Genomic DNA, 17,451 nt, shown 5'->3' with positions numbered 1-17,451 from the left:
ATGAAGAGAAGACAAAAATCCAGTGCCTCTCCAAGTGTCCGTGCATAATATGCCAATACACCAGAAGGGGACTGAATTAACCAAAAATAAATCCATATAACAATTTTTCAAAAGCTTTAGCTGTCTTCAAAGCCAAGTAACATTCTTTAATGAAAGCAGGATCAAGCCAGAAAAGCTTTAAGAGTTTAAAGTTATTTGATAGCTAGTTATTTTCCTTCAAAAGAGACTAAGTAAACCTCTGCCTGTAGCCTTCATCACTCCACCAGAAATGCTTTGTCAGGGTATTTGTGACAAATTAATTATAGCGATAGAAAATCTCGGTAGAAATGAATATTCAAAAAAAAATTTTTTTTTATTCTGTTGACTTCAGGGAATGCTCTCCTGTTTCTAAAGCTGTGTGTTTTCCTCATTAGCTCTCCCCCTCCCCCAGTTCTTTTCAGAAACTTTCAGAAGTGATTAGAAATGGTTTTATTTTCAGCTCGCCTGGGGACTGGCATTAGCAGTGGAACAAACCACTGATGCTGGAGTCTTGCTGGCAACAAGAAGCGGCCCATCAGCAAACTTTTCAGAGAAAACATCCTGAAATTACCGTGCCAGTCCTGACTACCTGATGCTAATACGCAGCAAGATGCTTGCATGGGGATATCTCACAAAAGCTTAACACTGGAAGATCTCATCCTCACAGCTCCAGGGGGACACAGGAGCACAGCTCCATCCTGAGCAGATCCTGGCCTGACCCTGCAAGCTGAAGGAGCAGAGCTAGGACATACCCCAGGTAGCTCTAATGCAGCAGGGAGATGTGGCTCTCACTCACTGCAAAGGCTCTGGCAAAGCAGAGGGGTCCTGGTTGTCTCTTGCTCTGGTTGTTGTCTGCAAATTGCAGATCTTTGTCTCAGGCAAAAGGCATTTGAAGGAGCAAAACTCCCATTTGTGCATCTCATTAAGACTGACAAAAGCAGGAGGCCACTGCTGCCCCACACCTCCAAGTCATCCTTCACACCTCCGTCCCATGGGCACGCTGCTCCTGTCCCCATCTTACACAGCTTAGCCCTGCATGTAGCACTGAAATATTGGCCTGCACGGCCTGGAGTCTCTTCTTGACAGGTTGCTTTGTGCTGACACCAGGAATGAACACAAACAAAGCTTCTCCCAAGCTGTGACTGCATGACCCAGCTCAGGAAGCTCCCACGACCAGTGGCTCCACATGGAACCACATTCCTGGCTCTGCCACAGGAGTCAGGCAAAAATCCTCCTCCTCCTGCTCACCACCCCCTGACAGCTCAATTAACAAGCTTCCTCATTAGCATCCTATACTTAATTAACAAGTTGAATTAATAAGTAGCCTGGGTTGCTTAATTAATAATTAATTAATCCTTGGTTAATAAGGACAACAGAAACTAGTTCATAAGGGAATCATTTCAATAGCTTACAGTGAAATAAGGATCCAAGGAGAAGGTGCTAAATGGCTGCATGGAGCTGGTGCTGGACCCCACCTCGACACCAGATGTCCATGCCTGAGTCCAGCTGTGGGATGTCACCTCACCTTTGAAGCTCTTGCCACCTCCTCCTGCCCCCAAATCGAGGTTCAAAGTGTCCAAAATGCTCAGTTAGTTCTCATTTCTACTGGAGATGCCCTCCAGAGTTGCTGCTCCGTGGTTCTCCTCTCCAGCTGGGAGATCCCTGTCCTTCCAGGAGGGGACAACAGGGGCAGGTGTCACCTGCTGGCACTGCAGCAATGCAAAAGGGGGGATGTTACTTGAAACCAGCAATAGAAAAGGGAAGAATAAGTACAAAAGGCAATCTCAAACATCCTTTCCTTGCCCTGCAATGGTGCACTATTTTCCAGGGAAGGACTAGGAATGCATTTTAGTAGTCGAAGTTTAAACCTTCTCCTGACCAACCAACCAATCCAGATTTGCTGAGGTTGGATGAGAGGCCTCACCAAACCCTGGCCACGGTCCTCGAGCACAGGGCAGGTGCAGGTGGTGCTGAGGGCCCTGGTTCCAGGAGGAAACGCTGCTCCTTGGGGCTCAGGCACTCAGCTCATACCCAACTCGATATGTTGCCCACGATAGCTCAACACACAGCATTTAGCATTTTTCTGTAAGAAAGCCTGAAGGATTATGTGGATGTTTCCTTCTTATTTTGATACAGCAAGTGTCTCGTTTCCATATTAATGATCTCAAGGTGCACATACATATATATCGACACACACTGCATTAAAAACACTCGTATTATCATATAGCATTTCAAATTCAGATAAATGGAAGCAGTTGATTTTTCTTGGTGGTATAGGTTTGAAATTCTTCATCTGCAAACCATCTTGAAATCCCAAAGAAAACAAAAAGCAGAGTCATTTCCCACACAACAGGTGCAGTGCAACAGTCTCTAGGAAAATGAATTTTTAGTGTATTGTTGCTTATGGTGATGTCTGGTCATGGCTGGTTTCAAAGAAGATATTGAGTGTAGCAACAAAACATGTTTGCAGACAGATGATTACCATTATTTTCAGTTATAAGGTCATCATCTCCAATCCAAGTCTTTCAAAACTGGGAAATAGCAACGTTACTGTTATTGCCACATTGATAAGTTACGTTGTTAGTTTATTGTGAGAACAACAATTAATGGTGCTCAGTTTTGTTGCAAAATTTGTTGGACAACCTGAAATGAAATAACATAAACTTGTTACTAACAATAACAACAAGGAGGGATTTGGGAAGGAAGGTATTTATTAACAAAACACTCCAGACATAGAATCTATAAGCAAAACTGAAATGAAAATCACTTTCCTAGTAGAAAGATGCGAGATGGTGTTGCACTGCTTTATGTAGTGGAAAGCAGTGCTTCTCACACCTCTTATTTAGCTCTCTTTGTATCTAGTGTTTCTCTTATGTCTCAGGCTGCCATTTGCCCAAGTGTCAGGAGGAAGGAGCTGAAAGAAAATGTAACTTATCTGATGACAGAAGGAAGTTCTGGTTAATTTTGGATTCTTTTTTCCTGCGATAAATCTGTGTTTTCATTATGTTTTATCCCTATATGCAGCCCAAAACACACAGTGCCTCAAGGCTTAGCCCTGTTTTACAAAGGGTGGAAAGGAGGGGCAGCTCAGTGGATTTTCATCTCCTTTCCCTTGTCACAGCACAGGCAGCTCAAAACCAGCCTCCCCACTCTTACCACAAAGGTTAATGATCAATCCAGCAATAGCCATTAGCATCAGTAACTCAAGAAAAACATCAGAAAATTGAAGAGCAGTCAGTGCTCTGTAACCCAAAGAGAACTGGGAAGGTATTTTTTGTTGGCTAATTGAAAGCAGCAATAATCAAAAAGACAAAGCTCCTTTAAGTAACCTTACCTGATATAACAAAAAATAAACCTCAGCACAATATCTGCTGCACAGTCAGCAATTGTCTGCTTTGTGTTTGATCAGAAATCAAGTCTCTTCCTCTGCAGTTTGTATAACGTGGATTGACATCCTTCTGCACCATCTTTCCAACGAGAGACCCCTTCAGCCCTCTGAGGTCTGTTTTGTTGTAGAAGCACAGGCAATTATTTCACCTGGGAAACAACATGAGGATTATTGACTTCCAGGGCTTGGCAATACAGCACGGACCCTGTTCCAGCAGGGACAGGCCATGACTTACCAGTGTTCCAGGGGCGTGGAACCACTCAGGGCTGACAACACTTTGCAAATGGTAACTGAGTTACAATGCCCAGTGGGCTCCAGGCAGCCAGGACGTGGTGCCTGAATGTCTCTCATCACTTTTAAGATACATGAGAAAGAGGCACGTGAAGCTTCTTGCTCGAGGCTTCCAGCAGCCCAGTGGCAAAGCAGATGTGCAGCCACTCCAGCAGGACATTTCTCATGTAGGACTCCTCTCTGTTGTCTGTGGCTCTACAGAGCCCAAAGGGCTCCTCCACCTCTGCTGCAGATCCCCCAGGATGCTGTTAGGGCAAAACCCATCAAGGGCTGAATGGGATTTGTGCCCTGTCCGAGTTTCAGCTCTGTCATACATCAAGCAAGAAAGGATGGGAAGAAAAAGAGGAGAAAGAAAGAAAGAGGCAGTTGACTTCATTCCCACTGGACTCCCAATAACGAACGTAACTAATTGAGGTCAAGGACTCGTCAAGTCAGCACATGGTTGTAGTCTCAGAACAAAAGCCTGCTCCCAAATGCTTCCCACAGTCAGTGTTGCAGTAACAACTTGGAAAGGTTTTCAAAGTATTTACCAGTTGCTGTGTCTGTCGCCTGGCATGGAAGTTCCCTCTCTCTCATCTGCACAAATCCCCTTGCGTTCCTCCACTTGCTTTACCTGCTTTTTGTTACGTTGCACCCACAACACTGTGGGCTGCTGGCTTTGCAGTGCCAACAGCAGTACCAACCTGGGTGGCTTTTGTTTTGGCTAATCTCAGATGGTTCAAATCCAGCAGTGATGTTCCTTGAGGCAGCTTAATATTTTCTGTGTTTCAGCCAGAGATTCCCCTGTTTCCTAAGCACCCCCATCCTGAATTTTGCTTTTGTATAGTTATACAGCAATGATTAGAGATTTGGGAGAGAGCTGCAGTCAGAAAGGACATAAAGTAGAGAGAAGGCACCCCTCCCATCCCCCTGAGCAGCTGGGAACTGCAGACATAACTATAAATTCCTGTCCAGTGAAAACTGTATTTACTCATCCAAAACAAATCCACGTACGTCACCATTGCCAAGGGCTCTCACACGGTGGGCCACACTGATTCACACCCCTCCTGGATGCCTCACAGGAGACAGGGCTTGCTGTGGGTGACTGGCTCAGGCCTTGCAATGGCACAGGGTGACTTAATTTCAAAGAGTAAGCAGGAAACTTTGCACAGGAACATCTTCTTGGCTGGTGCTGCCCCTGAAAAAAGATCAAAACATCACCCCCTCTGAGGCTGCAGTCCATGATCCAGAGACTCCTGCCTTTGGGCCAGACATGGCGTGTTCTACCCAACCTTATCACATGCCCTCTCACACCTGTGGGAGGTTAATGCCTGTGATTGATTTTTTGACCTTATTTTTCTTCCCAGGCCTGTCTTGAGACTCTCCCCCACACCAACCCCCTCCTGTTTATGAAATCCAGGCCAGTAAGGAGGAAGAGAGAGTTCAGTGCATCTGCTCACCACTAACATTGACAAACAGCATGTAAGAGCTTTGCTAACCTGAAAAGTATTGTCATATCTAACCAAAACCCACTTGATTTCCCCTGGAAAGCAAGAACTGTGAGAGGCCATTACTAGCAGGTTGCCCTTGCATGGGCAGTAATTGAATCGGGAAATGTGAGGCGGGAGAGCTTAGCTGTCATTTTACAAAAACAATTAAATGCATGAAATGTATCTTAATGATATAATTAGGGCAAAATTCCAATCCTCCATTAGTAGCAGCATTAATTATTGCAAGCACATTACGTTCAGTGTTGCTAGAACGATGAAATCCTTTGTTATGCAGCTTTATTAACAAACAAATAAATAAATAAAACCCGATTATCTGCTCCTCAAGAGCAACTCTGATGCAAAATTACTTCTGAACAAACCTTGATTACTTTTGCCTGTTCAGGCTGATGGCAAGAGAGGTGAAAGCACCACAAGAGGGAAGCTACTGTAAAACACTGACCTGCTGTTGGGACCCACCATGGCTGTTTCTGGGGGATTTTGGTGAGGAAGTTGTATGAATCAAAGTTGATTAGTACCATCACACTGACCCCACAGCTCCCTTCTCTGACACACCTATTTACACACCAGCTCTGTGCAAGACTTTACTTCTACCCTCCCAAAGCAACTGAAATCCTTCGTCACCTCCAAGACCTGGTTTGCAGCAGGGCAAGATCTCACCTGCCTTGTAGGAGAAGCAACGAATCACAGCTTTTCTGTTTTTACAACTTATTTTACACTTATTTCTCTCCTCTGCTCCCACTCACTCAGACTGTCAAGCTCTCTGTGAGGTTCCTGGGGTTTTGAGGCAGTTGGTTTGGCACAGCAGAGCCAAGGGCTTTGGAGCCAAGTACCTTCTACCTTCACTTCAGAGGAGCCGTCGATCAGCTGCTAAAAGGCTCTTGGAAGTTGCCCAAAACTGTTTCATATATTGTGACAAATGGTGGAATTACCCATCTCAGAGGTGTAAAGATATCAAATATACCTTTCCAGCCAATGGAGGAAGCCATCAATAACATTCCCCCACGAGTACACATTTGGGACTATAAGCAAAGTTATTAGACATGGAAGCCTGTTGATAGTGATTTTCAATGTTTAATTCAGCACAAGGAACAAAAATTGGAGAAATTAACCCCCTCCAGACAGCCATGTGACTCTTAGGTGATAGCTGCCAGAGGACAAGCAAACACATCAGTTGAGTGATTGTGTGGATACCTGCTGAAAGAGGGGGATTTTCAATTATGCATGGTTGATTTTCCACATGTACAATTCCTGTTATACAGGGGGAAAAAAATCAATTAGTGAGAGTCATTTGTTTCTGAACACATTGGTTGGAGGGAAACATTAGTTCAGAAACATTAATTTCTGGACAAATGTTTACAATTAAAATGCAATTTTGCTTCCACTCAAGTCCTCTCCTGTCACCCTGTATCTCAGCCAGAGAAGGGAAGAAATGAGAGTCTCCAGGACAGGCAGATCAGGGGTTGCAGCACCGGGAAGTGCCACCCCTGGCTTTGGTGAGAGAACACTGAGACACGTCAAAGGACAGGGCTGGGGCACTGGGCTGTTTGTGCAGCTGAACCTCGGTCCTCAAGCCACAGACAAGCCCTGGGTTAAGGGGAACCCAGGAGCAGAGAGGACAGCACAGAGATGGCATGTGGGGATGGAGAGCAATATGATGCAGCCCTTGAGAGTTTAGGGTGGTTTTTTTCCTGTGTAGGACTGATAACGCAGCATTTTTTTAAAGCAACATGTACCTGTGCTGGGTGACATTTGTGCTGTTTGCCCAAGGCCTAAACTCAGTCCAGAAGCTGAGGACCAAGACAGAAAGTGGCAACGAGCACAGTCTCCTGGGGTGTCAAAATCCCACAGACAGGCAGAACATGCAGAAGCAACAGGTCGTGGCTGTGCTTTCACCCACACAGGGAACCGAAAGCCAGAGCACGAAAGGAAAACCATTGCCTTTTCCCATAAACCAAAACTTTCAGAGAAAAGACAAAGCCCATTTTCCACATTCCCATTCGGTTCCAGCAATTACTCACAAGCAGTTACATTTGCTCATGACTCAGTCTGAGATCTCGATTCAGAGCTGAAACCTCACCAAGGAGCCGGGCATGTTCTGACGGATGGGAAGAGCTGAGTAAACCTGAACAAATTCTTTAAGGTTATTCGACTTCCTTAAAGCTTTGCTTCATACCAGGCTTTTCTACACCGTGAGGAATCTCAATTACATTCCTCGGTACTGCCCCTTTGTTCCCCTATGCAGCTACTCAAACAGCACGCACCCCAAAACGGAAGGGTTCCTTTTGAGGCACTGCCAGGCGTCTGCACACGTAAAGAACAAGTTTGCTGAAGGTGCCTCACCTTCTTTGAGATCTGCTGCACGTAAAGCACCTGCCTGCATCACCCCCCTGGAGGGGTTTTCTGCAACCAAAGTTGCTCTTCTGCCACAGGTTACTCATTGGATCTAAATTCTCAGCAGCAGGGTGCAAGTGCATCCAGGCCACTGAGAAAACACAGAGAAATTGTTTATATAAATAGTTTATTTGGACATTTACAGTAAAACCTGGCCTGGAGAGTGTAAATGGAGTCCCAATTTCATGCCACTCTTCTAACATTACTGTAAATCTAGTCATGGTATTTTTTACTTGAAGCGCAGGAATTATGCACCCAGCTGACCTTGCACTGGCACAGGAGGGAAGGAAGCTTTCCAGACCTCCTGTTTGCAAAGCAATAAAACATAACAGGGCTCAGAGATCAGAGGGAAAATAAACAGATCCTTTCGCTCAACCTCCTCCAACTCCCCCCTTTTTCCCCTCCCCAGCTTATATTTAGCTCAGGCTCCTCCATGCCCATGGAAGAGCTGCCCTGGGAGCAGGAAGGCAGGGCATCAGGGCCCTGAGAACCTCCTCAGAATAGAAAACTGACAGACCTGCTCAGCAGAGCAGAGGGAAACAGCAGCTCTCAAGAGAAAAATAGAGATGAGATGGGCATTCAGGCCCATCAGGGTCATTCAGCATTTGTTTTTTAACCTGATTCTGCTCATCTGAACCTTACACAGCCTGAGGTTGAGATTCAAGGAACAAAAAATAGATCGGTGTGTGCACATTAATAAGTTGGCTGAAGTGAGCTTGTGCTTACAGCTCATCTTCTTCCTAGGGAAGGCCACTGGTGTGCACTGATCCCAAGTTAAAACCCAACCCAGCTCCCTCCTCACACTCACATCAGCTCTGCTGATTACCCTCCTCAAAGCACCCTGAAGGGATTGGTCTTGCAGGACTGCATGCTTGCATGACTATTTTAGAGCTGAAGTGTTTTGGATGCCTAATTCTTACCCATCCTAACTGGCCCAAGTACCAGAAAACTCACAAAAAGGTGCTCTGGGTACTGGAGACGTGGACTCAACGGGACAGTCGCTGTGTCCACAGCCCATCCTCTGCTGGTAACACAGAGTGGGCACAGACTGGCAAGTTGAGCATATCCCTCTGTGACACTGCAGTGACTACCTGGGACATACACCCACTGCCACGTCCTGCTGCTGAGTAACCGAGTCAGCTGTCCCCTGGCTGGGTAGAGCCATCTTAGAGGTCTTCTGAAGTAGCCCAGTAGCTTCTGTGGTATTGGGAAACAAGATATGACACCTGTGCCAATCTTTCACCGCAGCAAAAGCCACCTCTTCTCTCCATTTCTGCCTTGCCAGCAGGGAGGCCTCAGCAGCAAGGAGCAGGTGGGATCCTGGTGCAGCCCCACCTGCCCTGGTGCAGAGCGTTGCTTGGAGAGCTTTGCCCAGAGGTGATTTTTACTCACATTTCCAGTCTCTGTGTTTTTAAAGCCAGGCTGCTTATTAGCAATGCACAGCAACACCGAGCAATAGCTCTGTCCTGCAGAGTTACTCTCTTAATCAAATGCAGCCTCACAGAGCCACGTTGATCTAATTGTTCAATGTCCAGGTTCCCTGCCTTCGCGGAGATAAATACTCCGAGGAGCATTTTGACTGGCATCCAAAACTCACCACTGGCTGCTGGGATTGTGATTTATTGCTGCTGCTAACAATCAATCCTAAGGCAACCATGTGCATTTGAACCAAGAGTCAGGATTGCACAAGGGGGGAACGAACACCCACCAGGAGCTGACAACTAATGGATCCTGACCAGCAGTCAATGCTCTCCCACATTTCTGCCTTGCAAACCCCACTCCAAGTGCACTGCATGGAGTGCTTCATGTCATCTCTCCTCTGCCTAGTCCAGAGCCATCAGTCTGGTCAGCCAGAGCTCCTAAATTTCATTTCTGCACTTTTCAGTCCTACCTGACACCAGGCTCTCCATGTGCAGACACAGGGAGGAAGCTCAGAAGCAGTGCAGCCACCAACCCGACCAGCTGGGCAACACAGGGATGATCTCCAGCAAGCAGCAAGCCACACTCACTCTGAGAGCAGCAGGTCATGTTCCCCAGGGAGAAGGCAGACAGGGAGGAGGCCCTGGAGCTGCCATCATCAATGTACTTCCAGCCACAGAGGAAGAAAAATCACATGTACAGCTCTGGCAGCATGTGGCTCCAGCACAGCCTGAAAACCAGTTTTGGGTACCCTTAAAAATGCTGTAAATCCCAATCTTACCTCATAAAGAGGTGTCTGCTGTTTCAGGTTTATCTTTCCTTCGCATCACCCAGGCAGCTTCAGAAACCTGGGACATCACTAAATCAAAACCCTGTCCTGCCTCATGAAGCTGCAGAGGATGGTCAGGAAACACCCTCTGCAAAAACTCCTGCAACTCCTACTCAGCAGCAGGGCAGAAAAAACCCCAGAGCAAATCATGGCAAGATTGTTCCCACCTGGGACAAAGATCCCATCTGGGCCAGCTGCCTGCCTGTCCCCACCTGCCCCCTCACCAAGCAGAACTCTGAGTCTCCCTGCGCTGGGTTCCAAGGACAGGGCTGAGCTTTCTGCAGGGCTCCTGAGCAAGGGGCAAGGGGAAAGAGGGAAGCAATTTCGACCCCATCAGACCTTAAATGAAGGGTATCTTGGGCAGTGCTTTTCCAGCCTGATCATGTCTAGGAGCACAAGGCAGGAATTACTTCCTCTTTTCTCCCGTCTGGTCCTTTGCCTTTGCTGCTAACACTGTTGCACAGTCCTGTTTTATGCCAAAGCAGTGGGATTTTCTAGACTTTTTTTAAATAAAAAAAAGTAAGCATAGCAGCAAGTGTTTGGAGTAAATTCCCATCAGAGTCAGAAGAGTCAACATCAGGATTCCTGCGAGAGCACGTTGATTTCTTAATAAATCTCACTGAAACCCTTCACTGGAGCACTCGCCGTGAGGGAGAATCTGTTTCCAGTCACTTTACTCAGGGTTTCTGCTCCTGGTCAAGGCTTCCCCTCCCTCAGTGGTGAGATCAGGGCTCTGCCTGCACAGAGGCTTCGGGGCCAGCATGGAGAAAAAACCTTCAACAAATCAACCTGTGGGAAATGCAGCCTGAGCAAATTAAAAAGCGAGGTTGACTCCAGGTTTTCCACCTCAAAGCACCCCAAGCCATCCTGGGAATCACTGGTGGGATGAACTCTGAGCACCAGGGCTGGAGCTGAACAAGCCCTGGCCTGGGGGGGGTTTGCTCCGTGCCCTGCAGGCACAAAGCAGATTAAATGCAGGCAGAGGATGGACGAGGAGGGCAGTGCAGAGTTTGGGTTAGGACAAGCAGATAAAATATGGAGACAGAAAGCAAAAAAAAAGAAGTGCTTTTTGTGAAATTTAGATTCTTTGAAGTTGGCATTTGCACTTTCCAGCGAGCACACCAGGTAAGGCCACAAGGGCTGCAAAAAGGGCTCCCATGCTGGAAGCAGAGGGAAAATCTGAACCCTGTTTCTTAAGTCCTATTCAATTTGCAGCAGAGAAATCTGTTTAAAATCAAAGGCTTTGCCACCAGGGGTTTCCAAAAGTCACAAAGTTTTTTCTTCCATTGAGTTACCAAAACGAAAAAAGTTAAAAATAATCATTTGCCAATCAGTGCTGCTGCTGCAGCGTCCCCAGATCACCTCATTAGCTGCAGAAAGGTAGCTTAGTAACAGCATCTCTCTGCCCGTTCCCACGCACTGCACTGGTTGAACTTGCCTTTTTTTTTTTTTTTTTTTTTTTTTTTTTTTTTTTTTTTTTTTTTTTTTTTTTTTTTTTTTTTTTTTTTTTTTTTTTTTTTTTTTTTTTTTTTTTTTTTTTTTTTTTTTTTTTTTTTTTATTCCTTGTCATTTAAAAAAATTCCCTTTAGGAAAATGTGGTGTCAGCTGAGTTTCCATTTTCTGTGGGAAGATGTTGGTTTCAGCTGTGAATCTGAAAATGAAAAATGTCATTTTGAAACAGTGATTCAAACCAAACCCTGTCCTTTCCCTGCCTCGCCTGGAGCAAGGTAGATGTATCCCACTTGGATATTGGTGATTCTGAGGTTGAGGTAGGGGCATTGCCTGCTCTCAGACATTTAGTGTCTTGGGGTTTCTTTGCATGTGAAATGGGAAAAAAGGTTTGGAGCAACTTGAGCCAACGTTGGGGCCCATTGGCATCAGCACAGCTCTAAAAACATCTGACTTCCTACCATGGGGAAAAGTGTTCCAGCCAAGGCCAGCTGCTTTCCAGCACTTCATCACCCTGGGTCATCTCTCCAGCAGCAATGGACACCAGGAATCCCACAAAATAAACCACAAGTGGGAGGCGAGTAGCACAGTTCAGGAATCAGAGCCGGAGGGCTGGATCTGGGGTTCTCCTCCTTGGGCTGCAATTAAACTGCTTTCAGTCATAACCAGTGGTATTTTCCCAACTGGCCACCAGCTCAGGGCTGTGTTGCAAGTAACTGTTCAGCCAGTCTCCTGCTGAAGCCCACAGGGGCTCCTCATGCCCACATTAAAGCCAAGTGTCCACCACTTGCCCATCCAGAACAGCTGTAGGAGCTGCTTGTCAAAGCCAGGGGCCACTTCCAACTGTGCTGCCACCCAAAACACAGATTTATGATCATCCAGAGAGAAGGGCTGGGCAGACCAAGGGCTTGGGCAGACCTGGCAACCCTCAGAAAAAGTCCAGGGATTAATGAATACACATTCCTTAATCCCAAGAGGGAACCCAAGGTCTGGGGGAACCTAGAGGACACCCATCCTTCAGACACACGAAAGAAAACGCCCTGCAAACAGCCAAGTTTTCAATCACTTTAATGTGATCACTGCAATTTGACCACAGTCTCAGAAAGGAAAAGAGTCACACGAATTATCTGTGCTTAGGATTTGAGTCAATCTACGCAGTTCTTGTTGACTGACGTTATTCAAGTTAAGACCTTCTGACCATCAGTGACGTTCTCGGCTGAAAAGGCAGGACCGCAAGTGTTGGACATACTGGTGCAAAGCAGGAATGCTTCTTCTGGGAATTAAAGCTGCGCCACCTGATCTACTCAAAAGGAAACAGAGCTGTACGCGCACACAGGCACACACGGACCGGGCATGCAAATACACCAGGAACCAGCTACAGCTTCACGGGGGAAACACGGGGGGCAGTACAGAGAGGCTGGGCGGTCGTCCAGAACAAGGAAGGGGGAAACCCACACAAATACCCAAAACCGAGCAGATTCATTTTCCAACATCCGAAAAGAAAACAAGAAGAGCTTTTGAAATTACATTGTGTTGACCAAACTCTTGATTTTTTTTCTTTTTTTTTTTTTTTTTTTTTTTTGGGGGGGGGGTAACAAAGCAAAAGGTGAAGGCAAATTTTCCAAAGTATTGTAAAATTTATTGTATAAGTATTGCAGCTTTTAGAATGACATATAATTGCCACTATCGGTTACTGGTACACAAGAAGCGTTTACAACAGATTTTTGTAAATTGGCATCAGAGTACATATTCATACTAAAACAGCAAAATATAGATAAGTACTGCATTGCATGTGCTGTCAATAGTTTACATAAGTTTAAATTGAACAGAACTCAGGATACAGGACTGCCTATAACAAACTCCAAAGCCAACGCAATGCAACTGGAAGTTTAAGAAAATATTAATACAATGAAATGTGTCTATAAGGCAGGCAAATTAGGACTTTAATGTTGTCCTTCATGAGCTTCTATAGTACAGCAAAAATTTGAAGCACGGTTTCTGGAAAACTTCTTTTTGTTTTTTTTTTTGTAACTTTGTGTTGTACACAGAAAATCTCTGAGTGGTACAGAGACAGAAGAGATTAAAAATTCATTCTGTTCTGGCCTAGCACTGTTAATGCTACACGTCTGATCCGGTCTTTTCCCGATCCTTAGTAAAAACGTTGGGCTTTTCTTTATTTATATTTTAATATAGCAGTTAGTGCAATTTCATAGTTCAATACACACACAAAAGGGTGATTCTCCAGAAAGCAATGGGATATACTTAGACCCCCGCTTAAGACAGAATGAATTTTGTAACATTTATGGAAACAACACACTGGATTAGTAAAGCTGAATCTTCAAACTGGTGAAATCAAGGGTTGTGAAGGGAATACGTGTTTTACCAGTGTCAGCCCCCAATGAAACCCATCCTTCCTCCCCATCCAGGTTGACAAAGCCATGTTCCCATTCCAGGCCATTGAGATCTGGGGGCACTTTAAGGATACTGTTTGCCGTGCTGTAAGCTAAGAAACTCTGCAAGATGAACAACCCCTTTTAAAGCTAACGTGACTTAAAACTCCAAGCAAAAAAGGCAGGGTAGGACACGAGGTTGCTAAGCATTAGGAGTGCCTTGTTTCTTCTGTATTTACTTAAAAATGAATCACTCCTAAGGGGCCTGAATCTCTCTGCTGGAAGCTGCAAGACACCTGTGGAGCAGGGCCACAGCCCAGCTCTAGCACCGCTCTCTGCTGAGCTGCACCAAGGCCAGAGGGAACGGGACAATCAGCAAGGGTGTGCAAAGCAAATTCCCTGCCTTGGTGGCAATATGGGACATGGGAATTGGGAAGAAATGGACCCCGAGGCATAAAGTAACATTAAATAGTAATAATAATAATAATAACAACAACAATAATAATAATAAAAAAGAACAGACCATTATTTCTAAACACCCACTCAAGAACTTGGAGTTGATCTGAGCCCAAGATCTGGTATCTGCACTTGAAATACGCAGTTCTTGGGACTGCAAAGAGAGGGATGGACAGAAGAAAGACAAAAGGTGACAACTTGGCTCCATCAAGGAGCTGCACCCACTGCCTGGGACCTGGGGCTCCCCTCACCAGGGCTGCACTGGCCTGGGGGAAGGTGGCAGCTTGGGGTTTGTGCATGGATGGGCTGAAAGGCATCATTTCCAACACAAGTTTGGTGTTGATGAGCCACCCCCGTTTCACACTCATTAAGTTCCCCAAACTAGAGAAAGAGGTAAATGAAACTGGACCCAGGAACTCAACAAACTGATCACTCAGCTGCAGAGCTCGGAGTGACACTTGAGAAGTAAAAGCTCACACTGGGAGTGGACTGGGGAGGGAGAAATAAAAAATGAGAATTGGTTGAAATTTTGAGGACTTCCAAGCATGAAAGCTGGGTTCAATTGCACTGCATCTTCAGACCCTCTTCCACTACCCCTCCGTGTCTGTCCAGCCCCTGCCCGCTTCCCTGACTTTTCCATGGGGTTTGGTGTCCAGGTGACGCCCTGTGACAAGACAATTCTGTTACCGAACAACCTCTGGTCTCCACGCCACCTCCTTACTCACTGCTCAGTTTTAAACGTGTGACGCATATTCCACCCAAAATCTGCTGAGGTAACCGTATTTTTTTTTTTGTAGCAAACAAACTAGTTCAGATCACTGAACAACCACCCCCAACCCCCCCCCCCCAAAAAAAAAACAAACAACAACCCCAAAACAAAAACAAAACACAAACACCCAACCCCAACAACACTATTCACGCGTTTTGGCTCAAGAGGGCAGTAGATATTATATTTCGGTTTCTCTTTTGGTTGGTATCTCATTTACAATATCCACCACAGATTCCTACCTCCCCGGGTAGGATAATGTGCATAAACGTGTTCAAGTTCCCTAAGAACAGTCGGAGCAGAGCAGCGGCCGAGGGAGCAGCCGGCATGGCCAGGCACAGGGAGCTGCTCCGGGAAAAAAGGGACTGGAAAAGTGAATGCAAGGTCCAGAGGAGCAAGAGACCAGACGCTGGTTACTTGAGACACTAAGGATGATTTTGCTTTCCCCTCTCTAAAAAGGGAGGGTTACTGTTTCTTTAATAAGGCACTAAATAGACATGTTACATAAAGGAAAGATACATTTTAAAAACTCGTACAAATTCGTCAGTTTTGTACCTTTCATGACAAACTAGATTTATTTCGTGTTACTTTTTTTTTTTTTTTTTTTTTTTTTTTTTTTTTTTTTTTTTTTTTTTTTTTTTTTTTTGGTGGCTTTTTTTCTTTTTAGGTCATCAAAATTTAGGTTACATGGACTGTAAAGCTATGAAGATTTCAAGAGCTGTGGAAAAGCAGTTTGAAATATTGAGAAGGTACAGGACTATTTCTAGGCAGAAATAATAAAAAAAAAAAGCAAAAAAACAATGATCAAACTTCAAGTTCAGCTATTCATCATCTTCTTTAAAATACATATAAATATTGTTCAAATGGTCAGAACTTCAAAACCGTTCTCATGGTTAGGTTTGTTTTCTTTTTCAAGTAATAGAAAAGTTGCTTAAAAACAATAGTTATTGCCTTTATATCTTTCATTTATGTCACTCTACTAGATAGCATCCTGCAGAAAAAAATCAAATCACACCCCCTTGTAAAACCTTCGCTCTCCGTGGTTCCCTACCGACCCTTCCTCGCACTCGGAGAGACGGGACCCACGGTGGGATTTTTCCTTTTTGCCTCCTCTCCCTCACTCTCTCAGGTTTCCCACTCGCTCGCTCCGTCACGTACGAATTCACCGCGAGGGCAACACACCTACCAGACACCTACGTGATATAAAATGTAAACAAGAGCATCGTAACACAAAAACGCTTCCGAAACCAAGATAAATTAATGACGCGCAACACCCGGCGGTGGGAGGGCAGGTGGGACCGTGGGGTGAGGGACATTTCAGAGGAGGGAAGGGAGGGGGTTGCTTCTAAAGCCTTAAACGTATTTCTGTAGCCTCTAATTAATACATCATCACAGGAGCAGATTCATTTCCATCTACTGTACCCAGTGCCTCTTTAGCTGGGATAACAATGGGATGATAATGTAAAAAAAAAAAAAAAAATAAATCAGGATGACCAGGGACGGCAGAGCTGCGAGACACGGCTGCGCCTGCTTGTCCCAAACGGAGGTTTGGGAGGCTGATACAAAACGAAAATGATGATGTTCACCACCACCACACTTTTCAGCTTGTCCTTTCAATGAGACATTTAAACCCAGCTGAAAGGCAGCCGGTGGGTGCGCTACCAGTGACTCACACCAACTTCCACAACCACCACTTGGGCTCCAACAGGGCCCTTCAGTTGAACATTGAAAGAAATAAACCAAAAAACACTTTGTTCCTTCAGACACAGAAGTTTATTCTCATCCCAACCACCCCCCCCTCCAAAAAGTTAGAGGTTGTCAAAAAAATAATAATAATAAAAAAAAAGAAAAAAAAAAAAAAAAGAAAAAGAAAAAAATCAAGTAATTTTTGCCTGCTTCAGTCATTCCTGACTCTGGGAAGCAGGGAGTTTTCATTTTACCTTGTTACTCCAATAATCCTACCAGATGACATACAGACACACACCAACTCCTCTTGCTTTGTAGGGAATGTATAAAGCCGTGGCTGTCGGCGGCCACGCGCAGGGACTCTGGAAATTAAGGATTTGCATAAGCTGCATCGCGCTCACCGCTCCTCCCAGGGCTGGCATCTCCACTCCAGCGATCCTCCTCCCCTTCCAGCTACTTTGTTCTTCACTTCGACATAGATCCCTTAACAGGTTCATGGTAGACATGATAGAGGCTTTGACCAACACAAGCACTGACATATTTATATTAAAAAATAGTGCAAAATTTCAACATTTATATAAATAACTCTAAACCCCTGCTTTTGATTTTTTTTTTTGTTTTTTGTTTTTTTACAATGTAATACACGCTTTTTGAGTTGGCACTCAAAAAATTGCCATTTTTCTTCTAGTTCAGAAAACAACTTTTTTTTTTTTTTGAATAGGCCTCTTCTAATACAAAAATACTCCTGCTCCTTACACATACACTTTCTCTTATTTTTAATATATATTTATATATTTATATTGCAGATCTTTAAACAAAATGGTTTTTGTGCAAATATTTTGTTTTTAAAGATAAGTGAAATATCAAACAAAAAAAAA

The sequence above is a fragment of the Empidonax traillii genome, unplaced genomic scaffold, assembly GCF_003031625.1.
Source record: "Empidonax traillii isolate 1590-97213 ecotype Southwest subspecies unplaced genomic scaffold, ASM303162v1 scaffold86:size2944007, whole genome shotgun sequence".
NCBI lineage: Eukaryota > Metazoa > Chordata > Aves > Passeriformes > Tyrannidae > Empidonax > Empidonax traillii.
Note: the sequence above shows the minus strand (reverse complement) of the source record.